The 13047-nt window shown below is 44.2% G+C and overlaps 1 protein-coding gene across 1 annotated transcript in view; it reads right to left on the reverse strand.

The window, feature by feature from the left end:
* PCGF3 (polycomb group ring finger 3) overlaps nt 1-11658 on the reverse strand; it is a 202694-nt gene extending 191036 nt beyond the window's left edge. Inside the window, exon 1 of the mRNA XM_082243124.1 lies at nt 11545-11658. The gene's annotated coding sequence lies outside the window, so the exon portion shown is untranslated. The remainder of the gene's footprint in view (nt 1-11544) is intronic.
* Between the last annotated feature and the right edge of the window lie 1389 nt (nt 11659-13047).

Here is a 13047-nt window from a genome sequence, read left to right on the forward strand (position 1 = left end):
TTCCGAATGACATGCAAAATTAGCTTTCATCCGAAAAAAGTACTTTGGACCACTGAGCAACAGTCCAGTGCTGCTTCTCTGTAGCCCAGGTCAGGCACTTCTGCCACTGTTTCTGGTTCAAAAGTGGCTTGACCTGGGGAATGCGGCACCTGTAGCCCATTTCCTGCACACGGTGGCTCTAGATGTTTCTACTCCAGACTCAGTCCACTGCTTCCGCAGGTCCCCCAAGGTCTGGAATCGGTCCTTCTCCACAATCTTCCTCAGGGTCCGGTCACCTCTTCTCGTTGTGCAGCGTTTTCTGCCACACTTTTTCCTTCCCACTGAGGTGCCTTGATACAGCACTCTGGGAACAGCCTATTCATTCAGAAATTTCTTTCTGTGTCTTATCCTCTTGCTTGAGGGTGTCAATGATGGCCTTCTGGACAGCAGTCAGGTCGGCAGTCTTACCCATGATTGCGGTTTTGAGTAATGAACCAGGCTGGGAGTTTTTAAAAGCCTCAGGAATCTTTTGCAGGTGTTTAGAGTTAATAAGTTGATTCAGATGATTAGGTTAATAGCTTGTTTAGAGAACCTTTTCATGATATGCTAATTTTTTGAGATAGGAATTTTGGTTTTTCATAAGCTGTATGCCAAAATCATCAATATTAAAACAATAAAAGGCTTGCACTACTTCAGTTGTGTGTAATGAATCTAAAATATATGAAAGTCTAATGTTTATCAGTACATTACAGAAAATGATGAACTTTATCACAATATGCAAATTTTTTGAGAGGGACCTGTACATGTGAACCAGGCCTAAAATAAGCCATCAAGCAGTGTCTGGGCTACCTGACGACTGGTCCTGGTGCTCAGCTCCGATCCGATGGCTTGGTCATTAAGGGGGTAAATCCTTGCAGTCCAGAAGTGGTTAAACCTGCAGGAGGACCGGTGTTTTTATTTATAAAATTACTTTACTATTGCTTTAGGCCTGGTTCCCACGTATGCAGGTTGGCAGCCCCCATTTGCATAGGCATAGCAGCCGATTGATTTGAATGGGCTGCTATGCCCTCGTTTTCCGCAGAAAAAAAGGTGCATGCAGCATTTAAAAAAATGCAGGGGCCTTGAAATCCATCCTGCTTTTGCACCATGCGACTTACCTTTTTCAGCCAAAAACACAGGCATGGCAGCCGATTTGAATCAATGGGCTGCTATGCCTGTGCATATATAATATATAGCACCCTCCTAGGTAGGTGCTAAGTAAAAGCATAAGCATCTATTGTTCCTTCTGCTTATCAGGGGAGCCTGATCTACTAGGTTGCCTGTTACATGTTTCCAGGTGTGATTCACTGGGTCCCCACTGTATCAATAAGGGAGCTTGTTGGACAGGGAGCTTGTTGGACAGTGGAGGAAACCCAGTCAGTGACACCAGGTGTGGAGCTGAGCTGTAGAGGATCCAGTGAGGCTGACGGTGGAGCTGCTGGAAGAATCTTCTAGGAAAAACAGTGTCCATGAGTACCAGGGGACTTGCCAAAGGGGGACAACTCCAGTGAAGTCAGAGGATCAAGGGGCCAGCACACACAGTGTCAGAGGGGCAAAAAATGTTGCCGTAATAGATAGGCCACACCCCTATATGATGCAAAAAAAGAAAAAAGGTAAAGAAAAGAACAAAGTGGGGCTTTGTGGGCCTGAATGAGATGGTCAGAATATGAACAACACAGCAGGTTTATTTAAAACCACATGTTTATTAATTGTTCCTGCGCAGGGACCATTTTCCACCTCTCTTGTTGAGACCCACCACTTGGTTATCCTTAACTGTGTTCTTGTTTTAAAAATGATATATGTTATATGTATGTATGTCCCTAGAGCATGTTTGCACAAGCCTTTTTTTTATAAGGAACAATTAATAAACATGTGGTTTTAAATAAACCTGCTGTGTTGTTCATATTCTGACCATCTCATTCAGGCCCACAAAGCCCCACTTTGTTTTTGTTTTTTAAATGGAGGGGCAGTTTAGAACCCTGAAGAGTAGGGACAAAGTGGGTGCCAAGTAGGACCCTGAAGAGTGATACACAGTACAGTACAGTACAGTTCATCTAATTCTCCTTCATTGCAGTATCGAGGCGAAGCAGCGGCCTTGCCGCACTCAGCATTATATAGAAGTCCCAGATATTGTCCTTAGTTGTTCAGTTGGGAGTATCCCACTCATCCCTTCTCCTATCCAAGTTCTCAAATAAATCATCAAAAACCAAAACCCCCTAGGACTGTTTTCTGACCGAGCCAAGCACTTTGAATACGCTACATTGTCAAGTTGTTGCTATGGGTAACCCACAGCAACCTGTAACCAGCAGTGAGTAGTGCCACGCACACATTATATATATATATATATATATATATATATATATACATACATACACACACACACACACACACGGTATACAGTAATAGTAGTGGGTAATTGCAGAGATTTGCTTGTAGGCACTCTGTGGCTGAGCCTGGGAGGAAGCATGCGGCTGCAGTATAGAGCAAAGCGGCTGCTTCCCGTGATATCACTCCGCCTGTGAGACAGACCTATACAGGAAGTAGCGGCTCCTTTCTAGTAAAGGACAGCTGAGCCGGGAGTCGGGACATCGCAGGGAGACTCGGAAGCAGTGTATGGAGCAAATAATACGGTATTTTAAACTGCCCACGATAACATCATGCTTATGCATTACCGCGATTTATCGCATTACCGAAAACCGGCACATCTCTACTCTGGTCTGAGGGTAGGCCTCAGGCATGTAACCTGTAATGTACACAGGGTCGTCGGGAGGCCTGTAATGCACAGTGCTGCTCTGTATGGTCATCTGAGGACTTGGAGGCCTGTAATGCTGGCTGCACAGTCGCTTGCTTGCTGGGAGTGGAAGCAGGCAGAGTTCCATGGAAACCGGAAGTTCACAAAGGTAAACGTCCCTGCCTCACATTTTCATTCATTGATGAAAAAATGTGGTGTACGAATTGTTTTCGATACTGTGAAAAAGCCGCTGACGATCAGTCACCAATCTCTAATTAAAACCTGAGACCTAACTTAAGGCTGGCCATACAAACGTTATGTTTAAATGACGATTCTCCCATCCAAGACAAGGATGGGGTAATTCCTCCCACTAAGCTATTGTATTCTGACAGTGTGGGGACTTCCACACAGTCGGAATACATTGATCAGCACCACCAGCTATAGCCAGCAGCTTTATTATTACAGGTCATTTGTTTTGTTTACTTTTTTCCAACTGTATTTACACAACTCAAGGTAGTAAGCACAAATGAGCAGTACAAGGAATGTGCAGCATACATGATTATCAGTAAACCCCTCCCCCAAACATCAGGGGCCAAACTATTTATGGCTCATTTCACATTTTTGTCTGTCAATCCGAAGGTAGTATGTCAATATGCCAGCTGAAAGTGCCTCTCCCACTTAGTAGTATACTACTTTGCATCCAGCACCCATGTGAATAGGCTCTATGGGTTCATTTATAGACCTGCAATAGCAGATAAAAGGAAAGCACTTTCAAATTATTGATCAATAATCAAAGACAACGTTGTGTTCCCAGCAGCCAGAAAACTGGCCAAGCTGGGATGGATGCGCTTCCATGTCTAGTGTAATCCGTTTGAAATAGGAAAGCAGGGGGACTGGCAGGATCACCAGATTTTTTCGCACAAAAGGAGGAAATACAAAAAAATAAAACATGATACTTTTTGTCAAAAGTACACAATGTACAACAGGCTCCCTGGTCCCAGCTAGCAGCAAGTTAGTATAAGTGTTAGAGCCCATTCAAACTAGCATGACTTGTGAGGTGACTTGTGTAGCCCCAGGTCGCTTGACATAACAAAAGCAATGTTAATCAATCAGTGCCGTCTTAATTGGCACTACTGAAGTCGCTCCGACTTCAGAAAAGGGTCCTGTACTACTTTGAGGTGACCTGTGGTCCGACTGTCCCATATACTTCAATGGGAGTCGCCTCCTTATCTTAATTGACACGACTTGTGATCAGACTTTCCAGGAAAAAGAAAGAGATTAGCCAGGCATTCCCCACAGACAAAGTCGCCTGTCTCTTCAAAGTAGTGCACAAGTCTCTTCCAAGTCTCTTCCAAGTCTCTTCCCAAGTCTCTTCCCAAGTCTCTTCCCAAGTCTCTTCCCAAGTCTCTTCCCAAGTCTCTTCCCAAGTCTCTTCCCAAGTCTCTTCCCAAGTCTCTTCCCAAGTCTCTTCCCAAGTCTCTTCCCAAGTCTCTTCCCAAGTCTCTTCCCAAGTCTCTTCCCAAGTCTCTTCCCAAGTCTCTTCACAAGTCTCTTCACAAGTCTCTTCACAAGTCTCTAAACAAGTCTCTAAACAAGTCTCTAAACAAGTCTCTAAACAAGTCTCTTCACAAGTCTCTAAACAAGTCTCTAAACAAGTCTCTAAACAAGTCTCTAAACAAGTCTCTAAACAAGTCTCTAAACAAGTCTCTAAACAAGTCTCTAAACAAGTCTCTAAACAAGTCTCTAAACAAGTCTCTAAACAAGTCTCTAAACAAGTCTCTAAACAAGTCTCTAAACAAGTCTCTAAACAAGTCTCTAAACAAGTCTCTAAACAAGTCTCTAAACAAGTCTCTAAACAAGTCTCTAAACAAGTCTCTAAACAAGTCTCTAAACAAGTCTCTAAACAAGTCTCTAAACAAGTCTCTAAACAAGTCTCTAAACAAGTCTCTAAACAAGTCTCTAAACAAGTCTCTAAACAAGTCTCTAAACAAGTCTCTAAACAAGTCTCTAAACAAGTCTCTAAACAAGTCTCTAAACAAGTCACGGGGCGACTTTCTGGTCATGGTAGTGTGAACCGGCTCTTAGAAGGGAGGGGGGGGGGCAGTTTTAAGGTTAGGGATATACCAGAATCCTACTTTAATTTCTTCACTCCTGATGGGTAAATGGAGTGGCGGAAGGGAGTGTGAAGAACAGCATGGCAAGGTGAGAGCTGGGAACAAATGTAGGCCCCTTTCACACGGGCGTTCCGTATGTCCGTATATCACCCCATCCGTTTGCGGGTGATATACGGACATAACGCTCATCCGCTGACATCCGATTTGCATCCTTTCAGTTCTGTTCCGTTTTTTGAAACGGAACAGAACCCTATTTTTCTTCCGTTTAAAAAACGGAAAGGACGCAAAATCGGATGTCAGAGGTGTCATCCGCTGACATCCACAATCCCATAGACATGCATTATGTCCGCATATCATCCGCAAACGGATGGGATGATACGCGGACATACGGACCGGACGACAAATGTCATCCGTGAACGTGAAAAAAAAAGTCCCGGAGCGGATCGCAATACGGTCCACTCCGTGTGAAAGGGGATAGGTCTACTAGCAAGTTAACTTTTAAAACTTCCCAGAAACATTAAAAAAAAAAAAAATAAAAATGGAGAAAAACAGTGCAGGAAAGTTTTGTTTTTCTTTCATTTACAAAGCAACATTACCATAGACACAGGACAAGTCACTTGAAGCTTATAACTTGAAGACAGAGCAATAAACGAAATTGTTTACCGTTTCACACTTAAAAACTTGTAACTATTTAAAGCAGAACTAAACCCATCAATGTAACTTTTCCCCAAAACTATTACATTCATTGCATGCCATGAATAGCATTAGCTGTGAAGAACCGGAGGGTTTCTTTCCAATTTAAGTTAACAAATGCAAGAAGTTTGGGCCAGAGGAAGTAAACATTTCAGCAGTCTATGGTTGACAGAACTGGGCAACTGAAGCTGGCCATTGGCTGTTGGTTTGTTTTTCGTTCAGCCAGACCCAACAAGATTAATGGAGAAATCCCCTGTGGCCAAGGCATTGTATTCTGACAGCTGCACCTGCCCAAATACACTAACCAATGGCTGCAGCCACTGATCTGGAAAAGTTTCTCAATCAATAGATAGACTTCTGTCGAGCGGGGATAGCCACACAATATTTGGAATTTGCTCAGCCCCTGCTGAACCAGCCAAATTTCAATCAGTGTATGGCCATCTTAAAGAGTGTAGCTAAGATGAGGAAGGTTAGGCAAGGTATGCACAATCGATTGTTGCTTTCACATTTGTGTTATCGACAAACATATAACTGATCTATAGACTATTTCTATACAATTCCAAACTAGTGCAATTACACAACTTTCCATAGGTAGCTACTAAAAGGAAAGCTGTATTATTATCAAAGACCAACCATATTTACTTTTTAATTCATAGGACATTCATTATTTTTGCATCAAGATAACAAGCAGTCAAATGTATTTTGAAACCTGCATTGTCAAGTCACTAGCAGGTGTTGATGTTTCATTTACCGGTTACAAGCTGCCAGGTACCATGGAAACAATGGAAAGCATTAAACAACATTTCAAATGACACTAACAATGTAAAAGACACACAGAGATCATAAAAACTAGCCTTAAACCCGAACAGCATATCACAGCCTTAATAGAATACCAGGCTAGAGAGACATACATAATTCATAAACAGATGGGTGGTGGGTGCAGATCATTCGTTATACAGCAACTCTCATCCAATCCAAAGAAAAATAAAAGAATCACTTAATAGATAATAATGACAATTGACCACTAAACTGCTCATCAGAATTACTTTTCATATATCATGATTTCCAGTGATACTTTCATAAATCACAAAATGTATAAATAATAGATGGAAAATAGGCTAAACTAGACTAGGAAGGGAAGTAACAGGTGGGTATATTGAAGAAAAAAAGGTGCGGGATTTCAGAGAGAAATCAAAGAAAAAAATAACTGAATTACAAAACAACTGAAATGAACAAGAACCAACATCACTGAAAAAGAAAAAAAAGAAGGAAACAATTGCTGACAACAAGCGTCTTGTGTATGCAGTGACCAAAAAGTTTCCATGTTGCCAAAAACTTCCAAATTCCAGCTGTCAACTTTTTAAGTACAGGTAAGAATGAAAAAAGGAGCATCTGGTTGTCAAGGACAAGGAAAACTTTAACAGGGAGGAAAGTGGAAGTTCAGCCAAAATCTAACCCCAATACCCTTTTCATACATGCGGACTGTTCAGATCTGCCTGTCAGTTTTTTAGGCGGATCTGAAGGGATGCCCCATGCATCTCTATGGGGCAACGATGTCAGTGGAGACATCCGATCCTGTCCATGAAATCCGGACGGATGGAAACCCTATTTTCCATCCGTCCAGCGGATCGGATTGGATGAGAACAGACAGGTGGTCTGTTCTCATCCGATTCCCCCATAGAGGAGAGCGGGGATCTGACAGCCCTGTTTCCGCACACAGAGCAGAGACGGAGCTGTCATCCGCCTGCTCATCGGGGGATCGATCCCTCGCTGAGCAGCACGGCTCCGTCGATGGAACAGAGCCATGTGAAAGGGGCCTAAGGCCTCGTGTACACTGCTGCTGATAAATGGACCTTTAAGAGCAGTTGGGCATTTTTTTTTTTTTTTAGCAGCCCCTGAACTCTCTCCTCTATGTTATCTTATCTGACTTTAAAGTCGTTTAGAGGCAGTGGAGTTTATTGGCATTTTTTTTAAAGCAAAAAAATGCATTCAGACGGAGGTTTATTGGCATTTGAAACGCCAAATGCTTGTAACACTGTGTAAACGCGGTAAATCACATTTATAAGCATTTCTTTTATAGGTGTTTTCAATGGGGATACATTTCTGACCATTTTGCAATGTTAAAACGCTTTTAAATGCAAACGGCACTAAACATGCATAATTGCGGCATGTAAAGGCAGCAAAACGGATGTTTTTAACCGTCGGTTACTAGCTGTCAAGTTCCAGCGTTCAGGAGAGGTTTTCAAATGTCCCGTATAGATGAAGCCTTAATCTACTCTCAGCCACATTATATAGCTAATCTGTCTAACCCTGTAAAGAAATCGAAAAAAAAAAAAAAAAAAAACGCTATACATACCATTTCTGAAGCCGATCCGGTCCGGTCTCCAGCGGCGGATGCTGTGTGCAGGAGAGAACAGACAACGGCTGGAAATGTGGTCACCCATAGACTTACTATGGGGCTTCCGTTGTCAGCTGCCTCTCCTGCACATTCCCACACACTAAAACCGCTGCTGACAGCTCTGCCTGGGATCAGACCAGAGCGGCTGCACTCCATGTAAGTACTGTATAGCGATTTCTTCTTTACAGGGCTAGATAGGTTTAGAATGTGGCTAAGGGTAGGATTAGTGTAGATAGGTTTTGGCTGAACTTTCACTTTAGGCCAGTCATTTATGGTTGAATATTCATTTTAAGCCAGTCATACATGGATTGAAATTCAGCTAGTTCATCAGGGACCAGCTGAATTTTGATCCATGTATGGGGCACCCTGGTTGTACAGAAGTCAATGATTCGAGGCCTGTTCAACCATCTTGTCAGATTTTTCCCAAATGATCAGTGCCGCCGGATATAGCAGGCAACACTGATCATAGTGTTCTGATGGGGAGGAGGAACGAGAACATAATAGTATAGTGGGAGTGATTCCCCTACCCCCCTTAAAATGTGTGGATTGGGGAATTGACACATTTTTACATTCAACCTGCTGGTTAAAAAAGAAAAATGTATAATATATGGGCTGCCTTAAATGCTAGGACCATAGCCCCCAAAGAACAGAAAAGTGATAAGACGGGCATCTGTAAAAGTGACTTAGCAGCAGGGTGTAAAAGTGCTTTGATAGAAACCCTCAGATGGAGAAAAAAGTTGGAGTGTGTGTGATAGCAGCATTGTCCAGGAGTCAATAAGAATAAAAATCCCATTTCCTACCTCTTCTATTTAGGAATAATGATACTTCACATAATTGTCTAAAGGAAAAGTTATCTGAACCTTTGGGATCATACATGAAAACACTACCTGGTGTAAAAATGTCATATATAAAACCGGAAGGACACTGGTAAGAGAAAGTGGCAGGACATAGCATGGTGGAACTTAAGCTGGCCATAGACGGTTACAATATTGGCCAGTTCAGCAGACACCAACTGAGATTCAAACCATTTAAGGACAAGCTTGATATACTCAAGCTGATCGATCAACTTGGGTACAACCAGCCAGACAGATTTTATATGCAATTATTGCTAGCGGAACACTCAGTGGGAGGGATTACGCTGTCAACACTGTGTTGAAGGGGGGAAATCAAGCGATTTGCTTTCCTGCAACCTGTGATTACAGGAAACAAAATCGCTCCGTCTATGGCCAGCTTGCTGCAAGACTTTAAGCTCCGAATAAAAGTTTATATAGGGAGCTAGGAACTCAGATAACCCTCAGAATCACAATCAAGTGAATAGAAATAAGATGTAGATAAGCTGCTCAATAAAGATGTCAACATGATACTCAATAGAAGTGTTTAACATGTGCTACAGCAACCTGGGAAAATGTGGTGGGATTCTCGCAATGAGTGCAAATACTGACAAAGAAGTGGGAAATTCAAAACTAAAGTAGTCTAAAGCCAATTTTTTTTGGATACAAAAAGGAATGGTTAAAAACCCAGCCGTCCCATTGGGAAGGGTTCCCTTCACTTTCTGCCCTGAAGGCATAACAGGAAGCAAGATGAAATCTCTTCAAATTGCCTTTTTAGCCTCGCTTCACCCTTGAGTGTTATAAGATTGGACTCTTTTTTCATATTTTTTAGGCTTGATCATTTTTGTTTTAGTCAATGGAAAGCTAGTTACTAGGAGTAGAAGACAGTTGGTAAACGCAATAATGTTCAAAAAAACATCCATGGCACACTTTTACAACCTCTCCAACTGAAGTCAATTGAGGCCATAACATGTAATCGTGCCCCAAAGAAGCTTCTGTCATTTTTTCTGAGCAGTGAGCAACAGCACAGGACATCCCTCAGATGGGAACAGGCCCAACAAAATAACATGGAAATCTGATGTCCAACACTGAAACACTTCTGGAAATCACTCAGGTGTGAATGGAGGCTTAGATAGCTGACATAGAAACGAATGTCCCCTTTGGAAGACTTCTTCTCTGGTTGTGGTGACAACTGAATGTTTTGGATTTCTCCAGTGGTCAGAAGGATAAATGTGTGACTCTTTTCAAACCCCCGATCAAAATAAAAAAAGTTTTTTTAATGCGTTCCAATGCTTTTTATTTTGACACCTGAAAAATCTTTATCCCAATTCAGGACAATGTGCACTCGGGCAGGTTTACATGCGCTTTACTGCCTTTCAGATAAAAATAATGCTGGGAGTTCTACTTTGACTGCACTGAACTAGGACCTCTGAAATATATGGAAAACACTGTGCATGCAATTTTTGATGCAGTTTAAAAAACACTCTGAAAAGCATCTGGCGTTAAAGAAAACAGGAAGAAAAAAAACTTTGTGATTGCAGAGCTGCCAGAAAAGTCCCTAGGTGGGACTAAGTGCTCTACAACCCTTTACTAGAACTCTACAGCCTTTGTGATTGCAGAGCCACTAGAAAAGTCCCTAGGTGGCACTAAGTGCTCCACAGACCCCACCAGAACTCACAGAACTCCGCAGCCACCACCAGAACTCCGCAGCCACCACCAGAACTCCGCAGCCACCACCAGAACTCCGCAGCCACCACCAGAACTCCGCAGACCCCACCAGAACTCCGCAGACCCCACCAGAACTCCGCAGACCCCACCAGAACTCCGCAGACCCCACCAGAACTCCGCAGACCCCACCAGAACTCCGCAGCCACCACCAGAACTCCGCAGCCACCACCAGAACTCCGCAGACCCCACCAGAACTCCGCAGACCCCACCAGAACTCCGCAGACCCCACCAGAACTCCGCAGACCCCACCAGAACTCCGCAGACCCCACCAGAACTCCGCAGACCCCACCAGAACTCCGCAGACCCCACCAGAACTCCGCAGACCCCACCAGAACTCCGCAGACCCCACCAGAACTCCGCAGACCCCACCAGAACTCCGCAGACCCCACCAGAACTCCGCAGACCCCACCAGAACTCCGCAGACCCCACCAGAACTCCGCAGACCCCACCAGAACTCCGCAGACCCCACCAGAACTCCGCAGACCCCACCAGAACTCCGCAGACCCCACCAGAACTCCGCAGACCCCACCAGAACTCCACAGTCCCCACCAGAACCCCACAGTCTGAGGGCCATGGGGTGACTGGTGAAGGCTTGCCAAGCCAAGGTAGACCATGAAAGCTGATGTTAGCTGAAGGGTAAAAGGGCAATTCATTTATCAGTCATCACCACCATAGCAGGGGGTGGGGGAAATAAACAGAGAAGCTCTGAATGGGGGGGGGGGGGTATTGAAGGCAGATGCATTAGTAAATCCCCCTTCAGGCCATAAGCCAGGGGGGGGTACAGAAAGTGGAGTGCTGGAATACAGGATGGAGACATGACTGGGGGGGTTGTAGCATGGCTGCACACACACACATGTATATATATGTATATATGGTGTGGGGCTTTAAACACAAGAGATGTGCTAGATGAGAAAAAAAGGGAGGGCTGATAAGGTGGGGAGGGGAGTCACAATCCTGACTATTGCTCTCTATGGGAGCCCAGGTCCCCTCACTTTGCAGGGGGGGGGGGGGGAGATGTAATCACACACTGACCTGCTGCAATGGTGCCGCTGTAGTTGCCGGGTGTCTGTGGAGATGAAGCCGCTGCTTGCTTGCTTGCTGGAGGGGGGTTTCTCCACCGGGCAGAGCACAGACACACAGGGCAAGGGGAGAAGCCTCGCTGTGTGCAGAGCTGTGCAGCTGCCAAATCCTAGCAAAAGGACGGATGTGTGTGGGGGCCACACGGGGCTCACTCCTGCTCCCGAACGGTCCCCCCTTAGTTAAAAAAACAAGATTGGAAATGAAGAGGAAAAAAAAATTCCGGCAGGAGTTTAAAACAAAGAGGCGGAAATAGCCGAGCCGTGCCGAGCAGAGCCGAATGTGAGAGCTGCGCCTGCGCCCCGCAGGAGGGGGGAGGACAGCGGGGAGGGGGGAAAAGCTGGGCTTGTTCTCCTCTAATGCAGGCAGCCTCCTGAGGTAAAGGCTACAAGTGACCCTGAGGGACTACACACATGGGACATAGGGAATAAAAACTCCTATCTACTGTCAGCTGGGTGAACACAGGGGGGAAGTGCTCACAAGTCACCACAAACAGCCAACCATGTGCTGGGGGATTTAAAAAAAGAAATGACTCTTGCCTGTGATTGGAGGTTTGAAGTGAATGCAGGTTCACTGTATTGTAGTTCACTTCTTCATCGCCAACACTGAGCCCCCCCAACCCAAAATTCACACTTGCGTGTTTTTCCTTTTTTTTCCCTAATAGAGACGAGCTTGGGCGTCTTCTGAACTCATTTCCAACCCCCAACTCGCGCTCTTTTGTACTCCAACTCGCGCTCTTTTGTACTTCAACGAGTCGCGGGCAAGCAATGACCCAGTCTACAGTTTTTGGGGCACAGGGGAGGAGTTCGGAAGATGCCCAAGTTTTATACCCCACACCTGGCTATGACAAACATACAGAATCCCGTCCTTTCTAATTGTACCTGGTCACACAAGTGCACTCAGTCACTCAATGCGCTACATTCAAAAAAAGTACGGTACATGGGCAATTTTTTATTTTTTTTAGCATATTCAGGTGTTTTTGGTAAATTGTTCTGCTTTTTTCTCTACAGCTTACGTTGCCTGACTACACAAAATCCCATTCATTCTAATTGTCCCTGGTCACACTTGTACGCTCAGGCGCCCTACAATTTACGGCCTACTCTACAAAAAGCACATGAGTTTTTGGGGTTTTTTTTATTGTTTTTTTTCGCATATTCAGTGTTTTTGGCACATTTTTCTGCTTATTTCCCTACACCTTACGTTACCTGACTACACAGAATCCCATTCATTCTAATTGTCCCTGGTCACACTTGTACGCTCAGTCGCCCTACACCTACAGTCTACGGCCTACTCTACAAAAAGCACATGAGTTTTTGGGGGTTTTTTATTTTTATTTTTTTTAGCATATTCAAGTGTTTTTGGCAATTTTTTTGGCCTATTTCCCTACACCTTACATTACCTGACTACACAGAATCCAATTCATTGTAATTGTCCCTGGTCACACTTGTACGCTCAGTC

Source organism: Pelophylax lessonae (assembly GCF_965119305.1).
Source record: "Pelophylax lessonae genome assembly, chromosome: 1".
NCBI classification, from domain to species: domain Eukaryota; kingdom Metazoa; phylum Chordata; class Amphibia; order Anura; family Ranidae; genus Pelophylax; species Pelophylax lessonae.